Here is an 18,957-nt window from a genome sequence, read left to right as displayed (position 1 = left end):
AATTCTCAAGGGTGTTTGAGCCAGGCATCCATGTACTTTTAGACTATTCTTAAATAGTAAATAATAAATAAAATAATCCTAAAACCAAGGCTGTGCATCATGGGGCATCCGGATATCAACCAGGACCTCTTGATCTGCAGTCAAATGCTCTACCACTGAGCTATACCCCCTCAAACACACCATCCATCGTTACACGATGGGAACTATGCATATTCACTAAACCAGCACATCCTCATGGTGACTGGGAGAATTTAACAAACAAAGATTGACTTCTTGACGGGTCAGCTAGGTCGAAAAGGTTTACTTAAACAAGTTATTCCTTGTGTGCACGGTCATCTCCTTGGCCTTCTCGGTGCTGAGGATGAGGGAGCAGAAACCCCAATGGATTTCTAATCCATCGCCTTAACCACTCGGCCACAACAAATTGTCACAAATGCAGAACCTCACAGATTATGCCGTTGTATATCAGTCGAAATGCAATGGAAAATGTTTGCCAATTTTATGAGACTTGTCAACTCGTGAGTGGTATTGCAGCTCACGGTTTTGGGGGATCTCACATGAATTCCCATGAATCCCCTGACACATTTTTAGTCTGATGACTTCCCATGGATCGCCACCATCAGTGATGTCTTGACACCAAGAGTGCCCCCAAAACTGTACGTTGTCAGCAGGATTTGAGGGAGGCTGAGGAGTGTGTTGCTTTGTCGGGCTCCTTTTGAGTGTCCTCCATTGTCAGCGAACCTCACAAGGGCACAGTTTTTTCCTGATCAGGGCACCATTTTAGGTTGTGTGGATGATTGGTCTTAAGCGCCAGATTAAGACTCTTTTCTCTCAGAAGGCACTGCTTGAAATCCCACAGCTGGCATTTTCCTGGTCATGTCCATTGTCCTCGACTGGAATGATGTGGCAGCAAAGGACTGTCAGATTGTACAACACAGCTGAGCCCTTCAAGAAGAAGTCAGTGCTCATGAGAGTCAGAGTTCATGTGAGAAGGTCCTTTCAGCAAAGGCCTTCTCAAACTATTTGCCAAGTCAGGACGTAAAGAGGGACTGTGCTGAAACCCGGGATCTTCAGATCTTCAGTCTAACGCTCTCTCAACTGAGCTATTTCAGCTGCGAAGGTGGTTCTCTGCTTTTTCCAGTGCAGGCAATTTCACCTAGATCTCTATTGTAACAGGCGTCCTTACACCATGACTGAAAAGGATTTCATTGATTCCCTGACATGTTTTTGGTCTGATGACTTCCCATGGATCGCCACCGTCAGTGAAGTCTTGACACCACGAGTGCCCCCAAAACTGTACGTTGTCGGCAGGATTTGAACCTGCGCGGGGAAACCCCAATGGATTTCTAGTCCATCGCCTTAACCACTCGGCCACAACAACTTGCAAAGAACCGCACCGTTTATACCGTTGTTTTTCAGTTGAAATGCAAGGGAACCTGCCAATTCAGTAAGCAACCATGAAGATCCAGGCAATTTCACCTGGATCTCTATTGTCACAGACGTCTTGACACCACAAGTGCCCCCAAAACTCCACGTTGTAGGCAGAATTTGAACCGGTTAGTTTGAACCTGTGTTAGCTTTATTTAGGAAGACCCATTGTGGCCCTTCCGGCTCACAAATACTTAGTGGGATTTCGGATGATCCATCATGGTCACAGGCGTCCTGACACCATGACTGCCCCAAAAGACCAGTGGTTAAATTGCAAGGACAACTGCTTGCCAATTTAGTGATATTCAGGATGACCCATTGTGGTCCTTCCAGCTCACGACTTAGTGGGATTTAGAATGGTCCATCGTGGTCCTTCTGGCTGACCTATTTGGTCACCGCATTATGGTACGAGGCACCACACAAGCACATAGGCAATGATTTGTATGCCCCTCCCACTGAACCATAACACAAATCTTTTTTTTCAGTCATTTTGTGTTGGGTTAGAGAGGGTTAAAGTGGGCTCAGATTGGCAATTGTCCAAATTGACTCCAGATTTCTCCTTTGTAGCGAAAATTGTAGTTCATATAACATGTTCCAGAAAAAATGGGCTTTTCACAATCGCAAACGAGGTTTAAAAGGTTTAAAAACCAGCTGTGAAAGAAACACCTGAGCTACCTTTGGGGTCACCTTGATGTCTCGGTGGACTCAACTTGTGCCTTTGCTGTCGATGGTTTGGCTTTTAATTTCCTCTGGCATTGGCTGGATGTGAAGTTAAGGTCCTTTCAGCAAAAGGCTTCTCAAACTAATTCTACTAAAACTAAACTAAACTCAATCTAATTAATTAATTTAATCTAAAAGTGGGGGTAGGCTGAAGCTGTGTCTCTGCCACGTATGTGGCTGTGTTCCTGGTCCAATCATCTTGGGTTGGAATTTCCCCATGCTGGTAACGGGTGGGGAATACAGTCCGTTGATGAGGATAAGCTGTACAGAAAATGGATGGATTTCACTGGTTGAAGTCGTCAGCTACCACAAAAACGGTCATGGGCCATGAGCCTCCGTTTTGAATTCCCCTTTGGCCAATCGACACCACAACAACTGTCAGAATTGTAGTTCATTAGATTTGATTAGATATACCTTTACTCATCCCTCAGTGGGAAAATTTACATTGCACAGCAGCAAAGGGGAAATAACTATTTAAGAATAAATAATATAAACAGCCTAAAGTAATAACAGTATAACAATTTTGTCACACGGAAGACCATTGTTTGATTTCCCGACGGGGAGTTCCTGTTTTGTATGTCACAATTTCACGTTGAACCTTGAGCAAGATTACGATTGCAACAACCAGTAGGGTAAAGCAAACCCGTCTCACTAGAACTCTAGAACATTACAACTAGAACCTCTCTTAGTCGACACCACAACAACTCAGAATTGGAGTTCATTAGATTAGATTAGATATACCTTTACTCGTCCCTCAGTGGGGAAATTTGCATTGCACAGCAGCAAAGGGGACATAACTACGTAGTTAAACAGGAAAATATAACCAATCTGAGAATAAACATTATAAACAGCCTAAAGTAATAACAGTTTAACAATATTGAAGAAGACCGTTGTTTGATTTCCCGACGGGGAGTTCAGTCATGGATAATGGGTCTGACCAGGAAAATGTCAGCTGTGGGATTTCTACGAGTGCCTCCTGAGCGAAAGCCTCAATCTGGCAACTGAAACCATCCTCTGCTATGACTGCCATGTCGTGCTGCTTATTTAGCCAGAAGTGAGAATTATTCCTTGTGTCTTCTCTGTGTTGAGGATGAGCTTGTTGTTTGCACAACCATGTGACCACCCGGTGGCCACCCCGTACCTGGAAGCCCCTTTGTGCAGGCCAGTAAATATAGACCACAGCTACTTGTTTGAAATTGTGGCTCTCTGGTCTAGTTGCATGATTCTCGCTTTGGGTGTGAGAGGTCCCTGGTTTAATTCCCCGACGAGCCCACCTGATCTTGTTTTGATCTTTTTTTAAACACAATTGTCAAAACAGCAGGATCAGTTAAGTACGCGCTAGTGTTGACACCACCTGTGTTTTTAGGAAACATCATTAGCATGTACTGAATCAAAGTATGAGGTACGATGTCGGAGATCCAGAATGCTTTTGTTGGCAGGAAAAAGCCATAATACACCTTTTGGAGAATGCAGGCATCAATCCCGCTACCTCTCACATGCTAAGCAAGCACTCTACCATTTGAGCTAATTCCCCCATGCACTGAATCTGAGCTGCCATGTACTAATCCTCACAGACTTTCTACATTCATTTCATTTACACTGATGTGCAATTTCTGTCGTGACTTTTGTCCCATTTCCTCCCGGATGACACAGCTTCTCCCCCATGTCTAAGAGAAAGTCCAGCCGCACTACAAAACAAAGTCATTTCAGCTGCTTTTACCCACTATCTTATCCTTTCCATGCTGACTCAAAGCTCATGACCATAGTCGAGGGTAGAAATGTTGATCAACTGATAAATTCAGAACTCAGCTGAAATGGTCAAACTGCACCTCAGAGTCCGAGTTCATGGGTTTCACCCGGAACAGGTCAGCTCTGCTCTTCATGAGGTGTTGCACCAGCCTGCAGACATCCTGTGGCTGGAAGATGGTCGGTGCCTGTCGTGGCGGTAATCCTCGAACCCGTTGGTGGATACCATTGGTGAGGAATGCCGTCAAGCTGAAGGAGTTCTATTGGGCCTTTTTGGCTTATGGGACTTCAGCTGACAGGAACCAACAGGCCAAGCGGTCCGCGGCTTTGGCATTCACTGAGGCAAAAAGCCTGACATGGGAGGAGTTTGGAGAAGCCATGGAGAATGACTTCCGGACAGCTTCGAAGAGATTCTGGACCACCATCCGGCGTCTCGGGAAAGGAAAGTAGTGCACAGTGAAGTTCTATCAACTCTCATGTAATCTGACAATGTGTACGTCAGGACCCTATAATGCACTTGCAGGTTCCATGGTGTAATGGTTAGCACTCTGGACTCTGAATCCAGTGATCCAAGTTCAAGTCTTGGTGGAACCTACTTGCCCTGCAGCAAGCAAGTGTTTGGACTGTGTCTTCCTTTAACAGTAAGTGTATGATGACTTATTTACTTAAGTAAAATTTACTCTCCAAATCAGTGGTAACCGTGGATCAGGATGAGTTCCTCAAATGACGCGAATGTCTATGACAGCATGTGAGGAAGACACGTGGTTTATGTGCGGGGCTCCACAAGTATTTCCAGTTCTAGTTAAAAGCCAGGCTCCTCATGTAGTTTCCATAATGTACCAAGGGATTGTCCCGCTGCCCTTGTATTTTGAGGGCAAATGATATTTTGGTCTGGCCTTTCTGGGGGTCCCGCTGGAACCAGCTGACGCCAGGGCTTGCCCTAGGGTCATGGTTGGCGCTACCTCCCTGGGTCTGTCCTGGGTCGCGGGCCCCCACGTGCCCTTGGGGGCGCCTCCGACCGTGGACGGGCTCCCTTCCGGCTGGCGGGGGCGCCCCTGTGCCCACGGGTGTGTGGCCTTCGATGCCCTTCTGCCCTAGTGGGGTATGGTCTCCCGCTGGTCTCGGGGGTGCGACTCTCCTCCGGCCTGCTGGCGCCCTGTTGCCGATTGAGATTGCTCCTCCATGGCCTCTTGCTGGTCTCTTCGGGGAGTTGATTCGGGGGCGGGTCTTGGGGAGTCGGCCCTGGCTTTGCCCACACCCACGGGGCCGGAGGATCTCTGGCGGTGGGGGCTTGACCTGGCTGCGCGGGGGGTTTGCTGGGTGGTAAAAGGCAGTCTCTCTCCTTTTGTCATTCTCAGTGACAATTACACATTCACACACTCGCATTCACATACACAACACACCTCCATATGGACACTCACAGCACACGGGTGTTTATATGGTATTGGTATGCTATTATTACAGTAATGATGTCAAGCAGTGAGAGTTTAATTACTGTAACTGTATGGTTGTAATTGTGTTTACTATCATGGTTGTCCTCATTGTTACTATTGCTACTGGTAAGTTGGACTGTTTCATTTCACTGATATCATCTCCAGTGTGACCCTTAGCCATCATTGACATTTAACTGTTCTGTTTGTCACTGTTGTTATGGGAATTCTTGTTGCTGCTGTTTTTGTCTCTCCCTCTACTGCCCCCCCACCCCACCTTTCTCTTCTTCTTTTCTGTTCTTCTTCTTGCTCCGGTCCAGTCGCTCCAAATGGCATAACAAAAACATCAAATAACGGCAAATAAAATTTCATGGTACAGGGAAGTTGTAGCCAACACCTTTCCTGACACAGAGCAAATCTGTCTAGCATGTAAGGGCATTGAGATCAACAATACTATCTGCCCCAATGGCTGGACGGGACAAAAAATAAAAATAAAAAATAAGACCTCAGTCGATCTTGGAGGTGGCGGGACCGGGACATGACAAGAGACTACTCTAGAGAACGCAGCCAGGATTAGGTTTGGGGTATTCATCTGACACTGAGGGATAGATCCTGGACTCATTTCCGATCCCAACATCTATCATGTCAATCCCAACATCAAGGATTTCTTGGAGAATGTGGGCATCGATCCTGCTACCTCTCAGATGCAAAGCAATCTCAGTCCATAGAGCATGAGACTCTACGGGTCATGGGTTGGAGCCCCACATTGGACGATTCAGTATTTTAATTGATACATCTGAAAGATATCTTTCCCGTAGAAAAATGGTCATCATGCAGAAAACATCTCATTCGAAGCACACATAAACAAATCCCATTCTTGTATGACCACAAATGGTAGAGCGCTCGCTGTGAGATGAAGTGGAATTGATGCCTGCATTCCCCAAATGGTATATTATGCCTTTTCCCTGCCAAAAAAGCATTCTTGATCTCCGACATCGTACCTGATACTTTGATGAATTACATTCTAATGATGTTTCCTAAAAACACAGGTGGTGTCAAAACTTGTGCATTGGTATAGTCCGATGAGGATGGGATTTGAACCCAGGCATGCAGAACACAATGGATTAGCAGTCCATCACCTTAACCTCTCGGTCACCTTATCTCCTGCAGGGCCCTTGTTGACATGGTCTTGTTGACTCAAAATGACACATCTTAATTAGTGTTATGGTGTTGCAAAAATTACAGGTCTTTTTGTTGTGCGAATAGTGGGGCAAAGGATAACACATCTGACTGCGGATCAGGAGATTCTAGTTTCAACTCCTTGCTAGCTTGCCAACCTTTTCAATTAACCTGACTCTAAAATTCATGTTTCACTCGCAGATGAATTGGAAGCAACTGGAGCAGCAATCAGCACCTCCGAGTCAGAGTTTTGCTTCTTGCCCGGAAAAGGATAACCCTGCTCTTCATGAGGAGTGTTGCACCAGCCTACAGACATCCCGTATACTACCATGTCACCCTTCTTATTTATAACAGTAGGAAAGAGAATTATTCCCTGTGTGCACTGTCATCTTCGTCTTCTCTGTGTTGAGGATGAGCTTGTTGTTTGCACATAACAACACTACAGCGGCCACTGTCTCCCAAGAAGCGCCTTTGTGCAGGCCAGCACCAGTAGGGCGTCGTCCGGAAAATATGGACCACAGGTATTTGTCCATACCGTGGATTGTTGGTCGAGCTGATGATTCTCGCCTAGGGTGTGAGAGACCCTGGGGACACTTCCCTCCCTGCTTTTGGACAACACAAAAAAAACACAATTCCCAAAACAAAAGGATCAATGGTCAGGTGCTCGTAAATTTTCATTACAACTCTGTCTTACAATACAATGTTTTGTCACATGATCCAACGGGTTTCCAGTCCAGTAGTATTTTGGGCAGATATCAAAGTTCAATATGTTGAATGTGTGATTTTATTTGAAACACATGAAAACAATTCCAAGTCAACCAATCCAATCGCAGTCTACCGCCTGATGGTTTTTACATCTGTCATAAAGGCGGCGTTAAAATTTGGATTTTGAAAAGGAATACAGACAATACATCTGCAACCTTGTCAAAGGACACGAAAACAGCGCAGTCATAGCAGAGGATGGTTTTGATCAATCGGTCTAAAGCGCCAGATGAAAGCTCCTTTCGCTCAGGAGGCACTGGTAAAAATCCCACAGCTGGCATTTTCTTGGTAAGGTCCATTATCCAACACTGGAATGATTTGTCAGCAAAGGACTTTCAGATTGTACAACACAGCTGAGCACTTCAAGAAGAAGATAAAGAGAGGTCTTGTTCTCGTGAGACGGGTGTGTTTTACCCTACTGGTTGTTGCAATCGTAATCCTGCTCCAGGTTCAACGTGAAATTTTGACATACAAAACAGGAACTCCCCATTGGGAAATCAAACAATGATATTCCGCATGACAAAACTATTAAACTGTTATTACTTTAGGCTGTTTATATTGTTTATTCTTAGATTGTTTATTTTTTTTTACTGTTAAACTGGTTCTGTTCCCTTTGCTGCTTTGTACATTTTCCCATATACACCAAACAAAAAGGGGAATTCAGAACAGAGGCTCATGGCCCATGACCGTTTTTGTGGTAGCTGACAACTTCAACCAGTGAAATCCATCCATTTAAGTTCTGCTTATCCTCATCAACGGACTGTATTCCCCACCCGTTACCAGCATGGGGACATTCCAACCCAAGATTAGAACACACTGGACCAGGTACACAGCAACATAGCACGTGGCACAGCTTCACACTGCCCCTACTTTAAGCCCAGACTGAAAAAGCGGAACACCACCTTCACAGCTGAGATAGCTCAGTTGGGACAACATTAGACTGAAGCTCTAAAGGTCCCTGGATCACAATCCCTGTCTATGTCCTCACTAATAGCCAATAGTTTGAAAAGGTTTATTGACCGGCTGAAAGGACCTAAACTTCACTCTTCACAAAGGCCACCCTTCAAGCCAATGTTTGGTCAATGGAATGGCCTTTATTGTCATTATACTTAATATTAAATTGCTTTTTGGAACAGGGAGCTGCGATTGGGGCTTGCGCCATCCGCTCCACGCATCGACCTGGTATTGCAGCGCTTCCAGGAACGGTGCACTTCTCCTTCTTGTGTAAACAGCAAAAGCAGACTCTGGCAGGGTGCATCTTGTGGATGGTGCTGAAAGAAATGCACAGAACGTGCTCACGTTTGGTGCCCCCTGAGCAGTAGTTCTGCAGAGGAAATGGCTCGTGGTAGCGGGGCACTGTGTCTGCGCACTCCGTGGACCCCACTTCCCTCGCAGCAGCCGATCTCCAGAGGGTGTCAGCCACTTTTTGTCAGCCTTGCCTCTTGCAGTCTCCCACCGGCTCCTGATTCTCAGGTTTCGTGCGCGCTTCCCGGGGCCCTGTGAGTGTCGCATTGATCAACTGCTGGATGGAATCTGACACAATGATCTTGTCTGGTGGAGGCCTTCCAAGTTTCCTCCACAAACCAGTGGCATAAGGGGCTTTTCCGTCTTCCGTTTGGCTTCTCAGAGTCGGGTTTGGTGGCCCTTTGTGTGTTGGATATGACAAAAAAAGAAAAAAAAAACCCACGTGGGATAGCCACAGGCGGTCAGAGCCTGTAACTTGTGCGTCTGCCCCCTCGGTGAGTGAGTGACCCGGTATTTTCTGCTCTCTTGTTTGCGCTTCTGACAGCTTCTGGCTCGGGTTCCAGTGGGCGAAGGGACTCAAAGTGCAGGAGCTGGCCTGTGCGGGTAGGTTTACCATGAACCACAATGTTGTGGCTTCCATCTTGGGTGTCGCTGCTTGCCTTCCTTGGACATAAAGATCCGAAGCAGTTGCCTCTGCGGCTGGGAAGGCCGCTGAGAGCGACAACAGCAATTTGAGCCGCTTCCGCTTGAGTTGGACGGTTGTTTCTGACGGCCACCTCGTCCACTGTGGCCAGTGGTTCCGGTGTGCTGGTAAAGTGGAGGCGCTTGGCCGACGCCCCTTTCTCCGCCTGGTTGCCGTTTTACATTGAGGTTTCCTGACTGAGAGCAGATCGGCCTCTCGGCTGGTTGGTTGGTTGGTTGTCTCCCGCGGACGGGCAGACCTTTCCAGCAAGCGTTGGTAGTGCTGGGCTGGCCGTTTCTTGCTCGAGTCCGGCTGCACTCGCAAGCCAAGGAGCTCGGCACGGCGCTGCACCTGCCTCTTGTTTTAAACACGGCATCAGGGGAGAGCGCGAACGCAGTCCCCCACTATCACAAATTATGCAGTCGAGATTCCTACATTTGGGGAATTCACAGAGGTCAGCTCAACCCAGGTGCAATGGCTGAGCCTCGCCCTGGGTGAACCACCTTCTTGATCATGGCATCTCCCCTGCCAGGTAAGTATGAATTGGACCGGTCTCACCCGGACGAGTCTCTCGCACATGCCACATGCTAAGTGGTGGTCTCATCAGGTCGCCCACAACAAGCCCAGCCACTGGACCTGTGTCCAAATTCAGAGAATGTACTCTGGTTGTCTCAAGGAGTCGGTCTGTGTGGCACTCGTGTGACTTCATTCTGAGCAGAGGCAGCGGCAACAAGTGGCTTAGTGCAGTTGCTGCAGACGTTCAATTGGGAGACTGGAATACTGACTCCACGTGCCTAGTCACACCATGTAACATGAGAGGCCAATATGTTAAACCTGACACGTGTAGACGTGCGAGGTCGTCATGAGTCAGTGGGTTGTCAGGTTCAAACTCCTGTGACACTTGTAAAAAAACACTTAAATGCAGAAATACAGAAGAGACAGACAACAATATTCAAAGTTACTCGCAGCGAGGACAGTGAAACCACATACCCAGTGGCATGCCGCTCCACTCTGAATATGCAGTTCACGCCCCTTCCTTTTTATTCTCTTTCAGGGGTCCCCTACTACATGGTCGTGCAACACTGGGGGGAGGCAGTTGTACAAGCTGTGTTTATTTGTCTATGTGTGTGTATGTGAGAGTAATTACTTTAATTGTTTTTCCGAGTTCTTTTCTTGACACATTCTTGCAGGATTAACGTGAACATCTGCAGGGTCGCTGTTGGCGCTTTCAGGCACCTCCAGGACCTGGGGCTCGCTGGGGGTCTCTGATCAGGGTCACGGGAACATTTCTTCTTCAGCACATTCAAACACTTTCTATTGTCTAAGCGAATGGATATAAGGGTGATAACTGATGCTATGTTTGTTCCGTCTACATTTTATTCAAACATGCGTGCAAACGGTCCTTTAGCTTGTCATGCCAGAAGTGCCCTCCTCCCCTACGAGCACCCTCTGGCATCGCTTCTCGGCCTTTTGGCTAAGATCAAGTGTAGTATCTGTTCTTATCAGTTTAATATCTGATACGTCCCCCAACAGGGGACTAAATATTAAATTGCTTTTTGGAACAGGGAGCTGCAATTGGGGCTTGCGCCATCCGCTCCACGCATCGACCTGGTATTGCAGCGCTTCCAGGAACGGTGCACTTCTCCTTCTTGTGTAAACAGCAACAGCAGACTCTGGCAGGGTGCATCTTGTGGATGGTGCTGAAAGAAATGCACAGAACGTGCTCATGTTTGGTGGCCCCTGAGCAGTAGTTCTGCAGAGGAAATGGCTCGTGGTAGCGGGGCACTGTGTCTGCGCACTCCGTGGACCCCACTTCCCTCGCAGCAGCCGGTTTCCAGAGGGTGTCAGCCACTTTTTGTCAGCTTTGCCTCCTGCAGTCTCCCACCGGCTCCTGATTCTCAGGTTTCGTGCGCGCTTCCCGGGGCCCTGTGAGTGTCGCATTGATCAACTGCTGGATGGAATCTGACACAATGATCTTGTCTGGTGGAGGCCTTCCAAGTTTCCTCCACAAACCAATGGCATAAGGGGCTTTTCCGCCTTCCGTTTGGCTTCTCAGGGTCGGGTTTGGTGGCCCTCTGTGTGTTGGATATGACAAAAAAAGAAAAAAAAACCCACGTGGGATAGCCACAGGCGGTCAGAGCCTGTAACTTGTGCGTCTGCCCCCTCGGTGAGTGAGTGACCCGGTATTTTCTGCTCTCTTGTTTGCGCTTCTGACAGCTTCTGGCTCGGGTTCCAGTGGGTGAAGGGACTCAAAGTGCAGGAGCTGGCCTGTGCGGGTAGGTTTACCATGAACCACAATGTTGTGGCTTCCATCTTGGGTGTCGCTGCTTGCCTTCCTTGGACATAAAGATCCGAAGCAGTTGCCTCTGCGGCTCGGAAGGCCGCTGAGAGCGACAACAGCAATTTGAGCCGCTTCCGCTTGAGTTGGACGGTTGTTTCTGACGGCCACCTCGTCCACTGTGGCCAGTGGTTCCGGTGTGCTGGTAAAGTGGAGGCGCTTGGCCGACGCCCCTTTCTCCGCCTGGTTGCCGTTTTACATTGAGGTTTCCTGACTGAGAGCAGATCGGCCTCTCGGCTGGTTGGTTGGTTGGTTGTCTCCCGCGGACGGGCAGACCTTTCCAGCAAGCGTTGGTAGTGCTGGGCTGGTCGTTTCTTGCTCGAGTCCGGCTGCACTCGCAAGCCAAGGAGCTCGGCACGGCGCTGCACCTGCCTCTTGTTTTAAACACGGCATCAGGGGAGAGCGCGAACGCAGTCCCCCACTATCACAAATTATGCAGTCGAGATTCCTACATTTGGGGAATTCGCAGAGGTCAGCTCAACCCAGGTGCAATGGCTGAGCCTCGCCCTGGGTGAACCACCTTCTTGATCATGGCATCTCCCCTGCCAGGTAAGTATGAATTGGACCGGTCTCACCCGGACGAGTCTCTCGCACATGCCACATGCTAAGTGGTGGTCTCATCAGGTCGCCCGCAACAAGCCCAGCCACTGGACCTGTGTCCAAATTCAGAGAATGTACTCTGGTTGTCTCAAGGAGTCGGTCTGTGTGGCACTCGTGTGACTTCATTCTGAGCAAAGGCAGCGGCAACAAGTGGCTTAGTGCAGTTGCTGCAGACGTTCAATTGGGAGACTGGAGTACTGACTCCACGTGCCTAGTCACACCATGTAACATGAGAGGCCAATATGTTAAACCTGACACGTGTAGACGTGCGAGGTCGTCATGAGTCAGTGGGTTGTCAGGTTCAAACTCCTGTGACACTTGTAAAAAACACTTAAATACAGAAATACAGAAGAGACAGACAACAATATTCAAAGTTACTCGCAGCGAGGACAGTGAAACCACATACCCAGTGGCATGCCGCTCCACTCTGAATATGCAGTTCACGCCCCTTCCTTTTTATTCTCTTTCAGGGGTCCCCTACTACATGGTCATGCAACACTGGGGGGAGGCAGTTGTACAAGCTGTGTTTATTTGTCTATGTGTGTGTATGTGAGAGTAATTACTTTAATTGTTTTTCCGAGTTCTTTTCTTGACACATTCTTGCAGGATTAACGTGAACATCTGCAGGGTCGCTGTTGGCGCTTTCAGGCACCTCCAGGACCTGGGGCTCGCTGGGGGTCTCTGATCAGGGTCACGGGAACATTTCTTCTTCAGCACATTCAAACACTTTCTATTGTCTAAGTGAATGGATATAAGGGTGATAACTGACGCTATGTTTGTTCCGTCTACATTTTATTCAAACATGCGTGCAAACGGTCCTTTAGCTTGTCATGCCAGAAGTGCCCTCCTCCCCTACGAGCACCCTCTGGCATCGCTTCTCGGCCTTTTGGCTAAGATCAAGTGTAGTATCTGTTCTTATCAGTTTAATATCTGATACGTCCCCCAACAGGGGACTAAATATTAAATTGCTTTTTGGAACAGGGAGCTGCAATTGGGGCTTGCGCCATCCGCTCCACGCATCGACCTGGTATTGCAGCGCTTCCAGGAACGGTGCACTTCTCCTTCTTGTGTAAACAGCAACAGCAGACTCTGGCAGGGTGCATCTTGTGGATGGTGCTGAAAGAAATGCACAGAACGTGCTCACGTGAAGCAAGATGGCGCCTGTGCTCGGTCAGGCCACTGCTCGGCTCCTATGTCGTTTGTTACTTTTTGTTTTCACAATATATGTGGTCATATCATCCCATATATCTCAGGGCTGTGCATCTATAATTCGGAGCTACGATCGCGGCTCTCTTTTTCGCATAAAAGAATCTATGGAAGCCCTTTTCATGGACTGGGATAAATACAAACAAACTTTTCCTCCTCCCCTTGTTTGCACACCCGACTCACCTGAGTACCTGTTGCTATCACGTACTCCGAGGAAAAAGAGGAGACCGATGAAATGAGGATCTCGGGCAGGCGTCCAAGTAAAGCGCAGACTTTATTCACGCGTAGCAGGGATCACCTCCGTGGATTACCGGGCCAGGTGTTTACGTACGATCCCTCTCCTCGATGCCTGCAGTGACGACGGAGTTTCCTCCCCCCTGTCTTCCTGTGGCTTTTTGGTCAGTCATTTGGAGCCTGTCCGTTACTTGAACTGTGATCACTGGGATATACAGCCATCGCGTTATCCTGTGTTTACACCGAACATCCAGCATGCTAGTTCCCAAGTCAGTTGGAGGTCACGTGATCGCCTTTCGTGTCTCCGACCAATCCCGCTGTGTCCGGCTACGGCGACTGTGACGTCATCGTTGATTCGGCTTGGTCTATTGAACGCACGTTCTATTGCAAACAAGTCTTTTGCCTTGAGCGATCTTTTTACCAGGCAAAATATGGACTTCATGTTCTTCACTGAGACGTGGCAAAGAGAAGGGGAGTTCGTTCATTTAAATGAACTCTGTCCTGATGGTTGCTCCGTTCTTGGGAGGCCCCGCCCCTCCCGTCGAGGAGGAGGTGTTGCTGTGGTTTTCAGAGACAGCTTCACCTGTAAAGTGATGGATACTCAAATCTACTCATCCTTTGAGTCTCAGATGTTGAAAATTGGCTCCTCAAACTCATTCTATTGTGTGCTGGTTTATCGTCCTCCTGGTCCGGCCTCTGTCTTTTTAAATGATTTTAGTGACTTTTTATCTTCAATAATTAAGTTGGAAAATGTTTTAATTCTGGGAGATTTTAACTTGCATGTTGATGACAGCACATCTAGCCAAGCAATGGAACTATTAACAATGACTGAAACTTTTAATTTTGAGCAACATGTCTCAGTCGCTACACATCAAAAAGGTCATATTCTCCACTTAGTGTTTTCACTTGGCCTTAATGTTGCCAACCTTTGTGTGGAAGATGTCCATTTGAGCGATCATAGTTGTGTCTTATTTGATCTGCTCCCTACACTTCAGCCTGTGCTTCCTGTGGTTAGATCGCAGAGACGCATCATCTCTGAGAATACTGCAGGTAGTTTCTCTGTCCTGTTTGATCCACATCTGTTCTTGGAATGTGACAATGTTGATAATTTTATAAATTGTTTTAACGACCACTGTGAATCAATTTTAGATTTGGTTGCACCTGTTAAATCCAATCTGGTGTCTCAAAAATCTGTATGTCCCTGGATAAATGACTGTATTCGGAATTTGAAGCGACTTTGTCGGAAAACTGAGCGTCTGTGGAAGGCTACTAAACTTGAGGTCCACCGATTGCACCTTCGGGAACTTGTGTCATCTTTAAATGAAATGATAAAAACTGCTAGATCTGACTACTTTAAGCAGTTGATTATCTCAAATAAGAAGAAACCTCAAGTGCTCTTTGACACCATCAATTCTATTGTCTCTCCTGCTGCTCCTGTTATTCCTGTTTTTTGCAAAGCTGATAGCAATGATTTTCTCAAAGTGTTTCTCAGCAAAATTCAGGACATTAAGAACAGTCTTCCAGTGTTCTGTGGGTGTAACCCTGTTGTTCAGGAGCCTGCACCCCATGAGTGGTCCTCTTTTAAACCTGTGACTGAGGTTGAGATTTCAGCTCTGGTAACAAAAATGAAGCCATCTTCCAGTTCATCTGATGTGCTGCCCTCTAAACTCTTTTTGAAAGTGTTTGATGTCATTGCCCCCTGGGTTACTAAAGTGATCAATCTGTCACTCGCTACTGGTGTTTTTCCCAGTGCTTTTAAACATGCTATTGTGGAGCCACTTCTTAAAAAATCAAATCTGGATGTCACCGATCCCAAAAATTACAGACCTATATCAAAGCTTCCTTTCATGTCTAAAATCTTAGAGAAGGTGGTCTCCGAACAGCTGCTACATTTCTTGCAAAAATATGATATTTTTGACACTTTCCAGTCTGGTTTTCGCAAGCTTCACTCAACAGAAACTGCCCTGTTAAAAGTGTCTAGTGACATCATGATGTCTGCAGATTCTGGTAAATGCACGGTCCTTGTTCTGCTAGATCTCTCCTCGGCATTTGACACTGTCGATCATCAGATTTTGCAAACAAGACTACATGACTTAGTCGGACTGTCAGGCTCTGTCCTAGCTTGGTTCTCTTCTTATTTATCAGACAGGAGTTTTAGTGTCTCAGTTAACCAGATCCGATCTGACTCTGCTGATCTGTTGTTTGGAGTACCTCAGGGCTCTGTTTTGGGTCCGATTTTGTTTTTGTTATATGTTCTCCCTCTAGGAAAGATTATCCAGGATTTTGATGATGTCTCCTACCATCTGTTTGCTGACGACATTCAGCTGTACTGTTCTTTTAAGGCTTCGGAGATACAAAAATTGAACTCTTTAATGAATTGTTTAGTGCAAATAAAACAATGGCTCGGCGCTAATTCCCTTCAACTAAATTCAGATAAAACTGAGGTGCTGGTGATTGCCCCTGATGAAGTTATTCCAGGGATCAAACAGTATTTGAGTGCTCACAGCCTGTCTTGTAAGTCAAGCCTCAGAAATCTTGGAGTAATTTTTGACAAGGAAATGTCATTACAGCACCACTCAAAGCAGCTCACTCGGAATTGTTTCTTTCAGCTAAGAAAAATCTCGAAACTTCGAACGATTGTATCTAAAGGTGAGCTCGAGATGATAATCCATGCCTTTGTGTCTTCTCGTTTAGACTACTGTAATAGTTTGTTTTCTTGCCTAAACAAAAAAGAGTTGTCTCGTCTGCAACAGGTTCAAAATTTTGCTGCGCGGTTATTGACCCGATGCAACAGAAGGGCTCACATCAGACCGATTCTGAAAGCTCTCCATTGGCTCCCAGTCTCATTCCGTGTGAATTTTAAAATCCTGGTGCTCACATTTAGAGCCTTGCACGGCCAGGCCCCTGTCTACATACGAGACTTGTTGCATCCCTATACCCCCTCTCGGAGGCTGAGATCGTTAGATCAAAATTTACTCATGGTCCCTCGTAGTCGTTTTAGGACCCGAGGAGACCTATCTTTTCAGGTTGTTGCGCCGAGGCTCTGGAATGACCTTCCACCCTCCCTACGTTCGCTTGACTCTGTCGATGCATTTAAGAGTAACCTTAAAACTCACTTGTTTTTGCAGGCATACCCAGCTAAGTAGATTTAGGGTATTATGACCATCATATATTTATTTAGTCTATTTTATTGTATACTGTTTTTATGTACTGTTTTATGTCCATTTTTATTGTACATTGTTTTATTGTTTTATTGTATTTTTTATGTGTATTTTAACCCTGTGTTTTGCCTTTTGTGAAGCACTTTGTGACTTTTGTCTGAGAAAGGTGCTATATAAATAAAACTTACTTACTTACTTACTTACTCACATTTGGTGCCCCCTGAGCAGTAGTTCTGCAGAGGAAATGGCTCGTGGTAGCGGGGCACTGTGTCTGCGCACTCCGTGGACCCCACTTCCCTCGCAGCAGCCGGTCTCCAGAGGGTGTCAGCCACTTTTTGTCAGCCTTGCCTCCTGCAGTCTCCCACCGGCTCCTGATTCTCAGGTTTCGTGCGCGCTTCCCGGGGCCCTGTGAGTGTCGCATTGATCAACTGCTGGATGGAATCTGACACAATGATCTTGTCTGGTGGAGGCCTTCCAAGTTTCCTCCACAAACCAGTGGCATAAGGGGCTTTTCCGTCTTCCGTTTGGCTTCTCAGGGTCGGGTTTGGTGGCCCTTTGTGTGTTGGATATGACAAAAAAAGAAAAAAAAACCCACGTGGGATAGCCACAGGCGGTCAGAGCCTGTAACTTGTGCGTCTGCCCCCTCGGTGAGCGAGTGACCCGGTATTTTCTGCTCTCTTGTTTGCACTTCTGACAGCTTCTGGCTCGGGTTCCAGTGGGCGAAGGGACTCAAAGTGCAGGAGCTGGCCTGTGCGGGTAGGTTTACCATGAACCACAATGTTGTGGCTTCCATCTTGGGTGTCGCTGCTTGCCTTCCTTGGACATAAAGATCCGGAGCAGTTGCCTCTGCGGCTGGGAAGGCCGCTGAGAGCGACAACAGCAATTTGAGCCGCTTCCGCTTGAGTTGGACGGTTGTTTCTGACGGCCACCTCGTCCACTGTGGCCAGTGGTTCCGGTGTGCTGGTAAAGTGGAGGCGCTTGGCCGACGCCCCTTTCTCCGCCTGGTTGCCGTTTTACATTGAGGTTTCCTGACTGAGAGCAGATCGGCCTCTCGGCTGGTTGGTTGGTTGTCTCCCGCGGACGGGCAGACCTTTCCAGCAAGCGTTGGTAGTGCTGGGCTGGTCGTTTCTTGCTCGAGTCCGGCTGCACTCGCAAGCCAAGGAGCTCGGCACGGCGCTGCACCTGCCTCTTGTTTTAAACACGGGATCAGGGGAGAGCGCGAACGCAGTCCCCCACTATCACAAATTATGCAGTCGAGATTCCCACATTTGGGGAATTCGCAGAGGTCAGCTCAACCCAGGTGCAATGGCTGAGCCTCGCCCTGGGTGAACCACCTTCTTGATCATGGTATCTCCCCTGCCAGGTAAGTATGAATTGGACCGGTCTCGCCCGGATGAGTCTCTCGCACATGCCACATGCTAAGTGGTGGTCTCATCAGGTCGCCCGCAACAAGCCCAGCCACTGGACCTGTGTCCAAATTCAGAGAATGTACTCTGGTTGTCTCAAGGAGTCGGTCTGTGTGGCACTCGTGTGACTTCATTCTGAGCAAAGGCAGCGGCAGCAAGTGGCTTAGTGCAGTTGCTGCAGACGTTCAATTGGGAGACTGGAGTACTGACTCCACGTGCCTAGTCACACCATGTAACATGAGAGGCCAGTATGTTAAACCTGACACGTGTAGACGTGCAAGGTCGTCATGAGTCAGTGGGTTGTCAGGTTCAAACTCCTGTGACACTTGTAAAAAACACTTAAATGCAGAAATACAGAAGAGACAGACAACAATATTCAAAGTTACTCGCAGCGAGGACAGTGAAACCACATACCCAGTGGCATGCCGTTCCACTCTGAATATGCAGTTCACACCCCTTCCTTTTTATTCTCTTTCAGGGGTCCCCTACTACATGGTCGTGCAACACTGGGGGGAGGCAGTTGTACAAGCTGTGTTTATTTGTCTATGTGTGTGTATGTGAGAGTAATTACTTTAATTGTTTTTCCAAGTTCTTTTCTTGACACATTCTTGCAGGATTAACGTGAACATCTGCAGGGTCGCTGTTGCCGCTTTCAGGCACCTCCAAGACCTGGGGCTCGCTGGGGGTCTCTGATCAGGGTCACGGGAACATTTCTTCTTCAGCACATTCAAACACTTTCTATTGTCTAAGCGAATGGATATAAGGGTGATAACTGACGCTATGTTTGTTCCGTCTACATTTTATTCGAACATGCGTGCAA

General features: G+C 47.5%; 8 non-coding genes and 1 pseudogene across 8 annotated transcripts; 4 read left to right on the top strand and 5 right to left on the bottom strand.

Moving 5' to 3' along the window:
- Nucleotides 1–1,299: 1,299 nt before the first annotated feature.
- Nucleotides 1,300–1,381, bottom strand: trnas-aga (transfer RNA serine (anticodon AGA)). The gene has a single exon. It is a non-coding gene; the product is annotated as a tRNA-Ser (tRNA).
- Nucleotides 1,382–4,416: 3,035 nt separating this feature from the next.
- On the top strand, nucleotides 4,417–4,488 carry trnaq-cug (transfer RNA glutamine (anticodon CUG)). The gene has a single exon. It is a non-coding gene; the product is annotated as a tRNA-Gln (tRNA).
- A 1,916-nt stretch (nucleotides 4,489–6,404) lies between these two features.
- On the bottom strand, nucleotides 6,405–6,486 carry trnas-gcu (transfer RNA serine (anticodon GCU)). The gene has a single exon. It is a non-coding gene; the product is annotated as a tRNA-Ser (tRNA).
- Nucleotides 6,487–8,322: 1,836 nt separating this feature from the next.
- Nucleotides 8,323–8,481, top strand: LOC144897010 (U2 spliceosomal RNA; annotated as a pseudogene).
- Nucleotides 8,482–9,568: 1,087 nt separating this feature from the next.
- On the bottom strand, nucleotides 9,569–9,732 carry LOC144896958 (U1 spliceosomal RNA). Its single transcript, XR_013626540.1, has one exon. It is a non-coding gene; the product is annotated as a U1 spliceosomal RNA (small nuclear RNA).
- A 914-nt stretch (nucleotides 9,733–10,646) lies between these two features.
- LOC144896967 (U2 spliceosomal RNA) lies at nucleotides 10,647–10,837 on the top strand. The gene has a single exon (XR_013626547.1). It is a non-coding gene; the product is annotated as a U2 spliceosomal RNA (small nuclear RNA).
- A 1,086-nt stretch (nucleotides 10,838–11,923) lies between these two features.
- Nucleotides 11,924–12,087, bottom strand: LOC144896956 (U1 spliceosomal RNA). Its single transcript, XR_013626538.1, has one exon. It is a non-coding gene; the product is annotated as a U1 spliceosomal RNA (small nuclear RNA).
- Nucleotides 12,088–13,000: 913 nt separating this feature from the next.
- On the top strand, nucleotides 13,001–13,191 carry LOC144896966 (U2 spliceosomal RNA). The gene has a single exon (XR_013626546.1). It is a non-coding gene; the product is annotated as a U2 spliceosomal RNA (small nuclear RNA).
- A 4,747-nt stretch (nucleotides 13,192–17,938) lies between these two features.
- LOC144896925 (U1 spliceosomal RNA) lies at nucleotides 17,939–18,102 on the bottom strand. Its single transcript, XR_013626507.1, has one exon. It is a non-coding gene; the product is annotated as a U1 spliceosomal RNA (small nuclear RNA).
- Nucleotides 18,103–18,957: the final 855 nt, after the last annotated feature.

The sequence above is a fragment of the Doryrhamphus excisus genome, unplaced genomic scaffold (genome assembly GCF_037039965.1).
Source record: "Doryrhamphus excisus strain RoL-2023G ecotype Guam unplaced genomic scaffold, RoL_Dexc_Guam_v1.1 HiC_scaffold_24, whole genome shotgun sequence".
In the NCBI taxonomy this organism is placed as follows: domain Eukaryota; kingdom Metazoa; phylum Chordata; class Actinopteri; order Syngnathiformes; family Syngnathidae; genus Doryrhamphus; species Doryrhamphus excisus.
Note: the sequence above shows the minus strand (reverse complement) of the source record. Positions and strands in the feature narration are given on the sequence as shown.